Source organism: Triticum urartu, chromosome 2 (genome assembly GCF_003073215.2).
Source record: "Triticum urartu cultivar G1812 chromosome 2, Tu2.1, whole genome shotgun sequence".
NCBI lineage: Eukaryota > Viridiplantae > Streptophyta > Magnoliopsida > Poales > Poaceae > Triticum > Triticum urartu.
Genome location: NC_053023.1, coordinates 60,934,947 through 60,941,571, shown reverse-complemented (window position 1 = coordinate 60,941,571; position 6,625 = coordinate 60,934,947).

The following is a 6,625-nucleotide window of genomic DNA, read 5'->3' as shown; positions in this document are numbered from 1 at the left end:
TGTATCTTCATAGCCCATCAGTCTGGCCCATGTCAAACAGGCCGGACGCCCGACGAGCCCTTAGTCTAGGACTCCCTCAGTAGCCCCTAAACAAGGCTTCAATGACGAGGTGTGCGGCGCACAGATTGTCTTCGCCATTGCAAGGCGAGTTCCTCCTCCGTATACTCCAACACAGTCTTCGAACACAACGAACGTGTCTGGATCTGCAAAACAAGTACCACACACCACCGCAGAGAGTATAATTTTTCACGAGTCCAATCTTCTGACAACTTTTTGGTAACGTGATATCACGTCCCTGCCTGTTTATTATTTCGAACCGTTTTTCGGCCGGCCGCTCCATATTTCGGGATTCTCATCAATACGGTTTTATTGGAACGTCTTGTCAAAGGAGAGATCGTGTCCCCTTATTGCGGGATTCTCATCAATACGGGTGTCGGTGTCAAAACCGGCAGATCTCGGGTAGGGGGTACCGAACTGTGCGTGTAAGGCGGATGGTAACAGGAGGCAGGGGACACAATGTTTACCCAGGTTCGGGCCCTCACGATGGAGGTAATACCCTACGTCCTTCTTGATTGATCTTGATGATATGAGTATTACAAGAGTTGATCTACCACGAGATCGTAGAGGCTAAACCCTAGAAGCTAGCCTATGATTATGATTGTTGTTTCCCTACGGACTAAACCCTCCGGTTTATATAGACACTGGAGGGGGCTAGGGTTACACAGAGTTGGTTACAAGGGAGGAGATCTACATATCCGAACTGCCAAGCTTGCCTTCCACGCAAAGGAGAGTCCCACCCGGACACGGGACGAAGTCTTCAATCTTGTATCTTCATAGTCCAACAGTCCGGCCGAAGGATATAGTCCGGCTGTCCGAGGACCCCCTAATCCAGGACTCCCTCAGTAGCCCCTGAACTTGGCTTCAATGACGATGAGTCCGGCGCGCAGATTGTCTTCGGCATTGCAAGGCGGGTTCCTTCTCCGAATACTCCATAGAAGATTTTGAACACAAGGATTGTGTCCGGCTCTGCAAAACAAATTCCACATACCACCGTAGAGAGTACAATATTTCCACAAATCCAATCTGCTGACAACTTTTCATAACATGACATCACGCCATAGCCTGGTCATTATTCGAACCGTTTTTCTCAACCAGCTACTACACGTATTGCGAGGCGGTTTTCTTGGCACGTCTTGTCGAAGCAGAGATCGTGTCCCCTTATCACGGGATTCTCATCAATACGGGTGTGGGTAACCCAACCGCGCTATCAATTACGGCGCTTGGGGAATAAGTGAGTTTACTAGGCAGGTGGGGAGGTGCATAGCTTCTTCCGCCCTTATAAAGGGACAAGGAATCCTCCTTTTCACCCACGCCTTCTTCTTCCCTGCCCATCCATTCTTGCGCACTCAAGCTCCAGCGCCTAAGTTCGCATTTTCTCCATAAAACCACTCCAAACATGTCCGGAGCGGGAGGCAAGTGGATGGTCTCCTGCGTTACGGAGGAGAACATTACGAAACTCCGGGAAGCCGGATACTTGGCCGCAGACATCGCGCACCGGCTCCCAAACGAGGGGCAGATCGTCCCTACCCCCGAATCCCACGAAAGGGTTGTATTCCTTACCCATTTCGTCCACGGGCTGGGATTTCCCCTCCACCCATTTGTTCGCAGGCTCATGTTCTACTACGGGCTGGACTTCCATGATCTGGCCCCCAATTTCATCCTCAACATCTTGGTGTTTATCGTCGTGTGCGAGGCCTTCCTCCGCATCAAGCCCCACTTCAGTCTGTGGCTAAAACCTTCAATGTTAAACCGAAGGTGGTGGTTGTCCAGCAAGCGGAGTGCGGAGGCACCATGGTTCGAAGGCTCCTATGTGGAGACAGTGAAGGGGTGGCAATCGGGGTGGTTCTATATCACTGAGCCGCGTGACACCTACTAGGTAGCGGCCCCTGAATTTCGATCCGGCATCCCCACGCGGCTCACCTCCTGGAAAGAGAAGGGCCTCTCCTGGGGTTCATCGGTGGAGCTGACCAGACTCCAGAACTGTGTTAAAAACATGATAAGCAAGAAAATCAAGCTTGTCAATGTGGTCCAGGTCATGCTCTTCCGTCGGATCCTCCCATGTCAAAGACAGGCATTCAATATGTGGGCGTTCGACCCGGTCAAGCACCAGACGCTGCGAGAGCTCTTCGACACGACACACCAGGACATCTGAAGGGTGTTGTTCAAGTCCGCCGAGGTACCTCCTCCCCTTACCGAGGATCGCAGACTCAACGCAAAGCGCCCTGCCAATCCGGTAAGCTTCTTATATCTCATAAGACGTTTCTTTCCCCAGTATAATCATGTGGGGGATCTAAGCCTCCACACCGTTTAACAGGAATGGGTCGCGACAGCAGAGCGGATTGATTGTTTGGCCCCACTGCCCGAGGATGTTGGTTCTGGTGCCCTATGAGGCGCCGGAGAAGAAGGCCAAGAAGAAGGCCACGGGGACCAGGAAAGGTCTTCGGTGCAAGGTCGTATCGGAATCATCGTCCGATAACACCGAGGCGCCCTCCTCCCATGAAAATGAGGAGGAGGAAGAGGAAAGTTCCCCCCCCCCAGCCGGGGGAGACAAGAAAAGGAAGGTCGCCCCGTCAGGGGAATCCAAAGGGTCCAAGAAGGGAAGGACTCTCCTTCCGGACTGCTCCACGGCGGCCGCTTTTAGCGACGAGGAGTGGTTGCCCAGGGAAAAGCCCCCGGCGAAGTCGTAAGTATCCGGATACCATAATAGCTCTTGGTATGTTTTATTTTATTACTTCTTATCATGCCGAACATGATCATGCAGCCCCTCCAAAGCCCATATCAATGTATCCTCTTCGGATGAGTCTTTGGGCCCGTCGGGGATGAACAGCAATTCACTCCCGACTGCCTCCTCCCCCCGCCCTACGGACGACGTCGAGGTGCTGTCTCAGAGAGTACTGAACCAAGGGGAGACAGTTCCGGAAGCGCCCCAAGGCGACATTCTGGACGCTGGGCGCACGAGGGGCAAGACTCTCATGGGCTCTAATGCTAGGGCAGCAAGTCTGTGCCGATGGCCTTTGCCCATCCAGGGGCATCGGTGTACACCCCGGATATGATTTACCTAATATGTAATCCAACTCTTGTCGTTTCCGGCGTTAAGTTATTTTATTTTCTAAGGTTCGGGTTTTTGTCTCCGTGTGTTGTTGTCGTTGTCATGCATCTCATATCATGTCATCATGTGCATTGCATTTGCATACGTGCTCGTCTCACGCATTCGAGCATTTTCCCCGTTGTCCGTTTTGCATTCCGGCACTCCGTTCTCCTCCGGTGGCCATTTCTACTTTTCTTTCATGTGTGGGGATGAAACATTTCCGGATTGGACCGAGACTTGCCAAGCGTCCTTGGTTTACTACCGGTAGACCACCTGTCAAGTTTCGTACCATTTGGACTTCGTTTGATGCTCCAATGGTTAACCGAGGGACCGAAAAGGCCTCGTGTGTGTTGTAGCCCAACACCCCTCCATTTTAGCCCAAAACCCACCAAAACCCTCTCCATCATCTAGAGCGTTCGATCACGATCGCGTGGCCGAAAACCGCACCTCATTTGGACACTCCTAACTCCCTCTACGCCTATATAAAGACCCCCTCCGAAATTCTCGTTCTCCTTCCCCCGAAACCCTAGATCCGCCACCTCGCGCCGCGCCGGACACGTCCGGTCTGGCCGGACACGTCCGCCGCCGCGCTCCAGCCTATTGTCAGCCGCCACGTGTCCCGGCCGGCTCCTCTCCACCGCTGCCCGCCGCAGCCCGTGGCCAGCCCTCCCCAACCCGAGGCCGCGCGCCGCCCGCGCCTTCGCCCTGCCGCCTGCCGGCGTCCCAGCGCCGCCTCACCGGCCCCGTCAGTCGCCGACCGCCGCCCTCGCGGAGCTCCTCGCCGGCCGGAGCCGCACCGCCGCCGCCTCGGCTTCTCCGATCGCCGCCGCGCAGTGCCGTTCTCCTCCGACGCCGGCCACCACCGCCGAGCTCCGGCCGCCCTCCGCCTTGGCTTCCTCTCCGTCTCCGGCAAGTCCAACTCCATCCACTCCAGCGGCCAACTCCATCTCCGGCGAGCTCGAGGCAAACCTCAGGAAGCGTGCAGATCTCAGATCCAAAACATCTCGGTTGACTTTTTGCCCCGAAACCCTAACTAAATTGCTATGTTCATCGTGCCGTAACTCCGCATCCGTAGCTCCGTTTTGGGCATATAGCATATCAAAATGTTTGTCTCAGAGAGCACATAATTTCATCTCAGTGCATCATTTTCATTTGAGTTCATCTTGATGCCCGAAATGCTGTTGGAAGAGTGCTATTTGAGATAATTGTCAGATTTGCTGCTCCAATTAGACATTTGTCATTTTTTCCATGATTAATGTGTGCATGGTATGCCCCTGAGCTCTACATGTGTTTTGTTATATGTTTTGCCATCTATCCAGAGGTGCAACCCATGTGTTTTTGTGATGTGTGTGGTGACTAGCACAAGCTTGCAAAGTGGTGCATTCATTAATGCTGATTTCAGGGACTTAGCAATTCCACTAAGTCCTTGATCTGTTTATCTCAATATGCCATATGTTCATGTTGTTTCCTAGTGATCCGTGCCTCTTTTGAGGATGATCAGTAAGGATGTTTTGTTAATATTGTGGTGCTTTTTTCATCCATGTCTTTGTTTGCAATTATGGAGCACCCTAGCTTGAGTCAGTCGAGCTCTACTTTTGCTATTTCATGAATCTGGGCAGATTGTCTACTTGTTAGCAATTTTGCCGAGGATGTTGTAGTTGATTCGTGCATGCTATGTTATTGTTCTTGCCATGTCTAGCTTGTATAATGTGTATTCTTGATGGGTGTATGCTCAGATTGTCATGACATGCTCTGTAGTGAGTGCATTGAGCTCGTAAACATGCCTACTTGATATCTGATTTGCATGCTCCAGTTTTTCACTAAGTCTGTGATCTGATTATGTTTTTGCCATGTTCACATGCTTGCAAATATATTTTCTGATCCCTTTTGGCTTAAGGTCACTAAGGGACTTTTGTTAAGCTCTTTGGGTAGCTCCATGCCATGCTTTACTTTGCCATGTTCAGGTCCTTTGGCATATAGTTTTCATGCTCCAAAGAGTGCTACCTGATCTGAAATTCTAGACAAGTGTTAATTTCACCAAGTCTGAAATCTGTTTACCAAATGCATATTTGCCATGCTTGTTTGAACTTGTTAATGGATGAATTGGCCATAGCTCAGTGTTCCTATTTTGTTAAGCATCATGAATGGATCCCTGCCATGTATTTTTTTGCCATGTTTGGGTGCTGTAGCATGTTCATCTTGTTGCATTTAGATGGCTACTTGCTGTATATCGCAGACCGGTGTCATATTTGAATTGCTTGCCATTTTCAAACCGTAACTCCGATTCCGGTGATCTTTATATCGTTTTCAAGCGATTTCATCTCACCCTTCCAGTGGCACACTTGGATTTCCAAGTTGAGGCCAGGTTCATTCATTCCTTGTCAAATCTTGCATATGCATCACATATCGCATTCCGCATAGCATACCATGTTTGCATCATATTGTTTGAGCTTTCACGTGGTTGATTGTGTCCTTGTTGCTTGTTTGTTGTGTTTGGGTAGAGCCGGGAGATGAGTTCTCTAACGAGGAGCCCGTTGAGTTTTCTTTCGAGGATCCAGTCAACTCTGACAACTTTGCAGGCAAGATGATCATACCCTCGAAATCACTACTATCTTTGCTTGGCTAGATGCTCGCTCTTTTTCTATGCCTATGTTACGATGCCTACCACTTTCTTATCATGCCTCCCAAATTGCCATGTCAAACCTCTAACCCACCATGTCCTAGCAAACCATTGATTGGCTATGTTACCGCTTTGCTCAGCCCCTCTTATAGCGTTGCTAGTTGCAGGTGAAGATTGGAGACCGTTCCTGTTTGGAACATTATTTACTTGTTGGGATATAATTATATTGCCTTGTTATCTTAATGCATCTATATACTTGGTAAAGGGTGGAAGGATTGGCCTCTCCCTAGTGTTTTCTTCCACTCTTGCCGCCCTAGTTTCCGTCATATCGGTGTTATGTTCCCGGATTTTGCGTTCCTTACGCGGTTGGGTTATAATGGGAACCCCTTGATAGTTCACCTTGATTAAAGCTTTTCCAGCAATGCCCAACCTTGGTTTTACCATTTGCCACCTAGCCTCTTTTTCCCTTGGGTTTCCGGAGCCTGAGGGTCATCTTATTTAAACCCCCCGGGCCAGTGCTCCTCTGAGTGTTGGTCCAACCGAGCGATGTCCGGGGCTACCAGGGGCAACTCTGGGCTGGCCTACCCGACGTCTGGCTCATATGAGTGTGCCCTGAGAACGAGATATGTGCAGCTCCTATCGGGATTTTTTGGCACATTCGGGCGGTGTTGCTGGATTTCTTTTAACTTGTCGAAGTGTCTTGTAGAACCGAGATACCGAGTCTGATCGGAACGTCTCGGGAGGAGGTCTATTCCTTCATTGACCGTGAGAGCTTGTCATGGGCTAAGTTGGGACTCCCCTGCAGGAATTTGAACTTTCGAAAGCCGTGCCCGCGGTTATGGGCAGATGGGAATTTG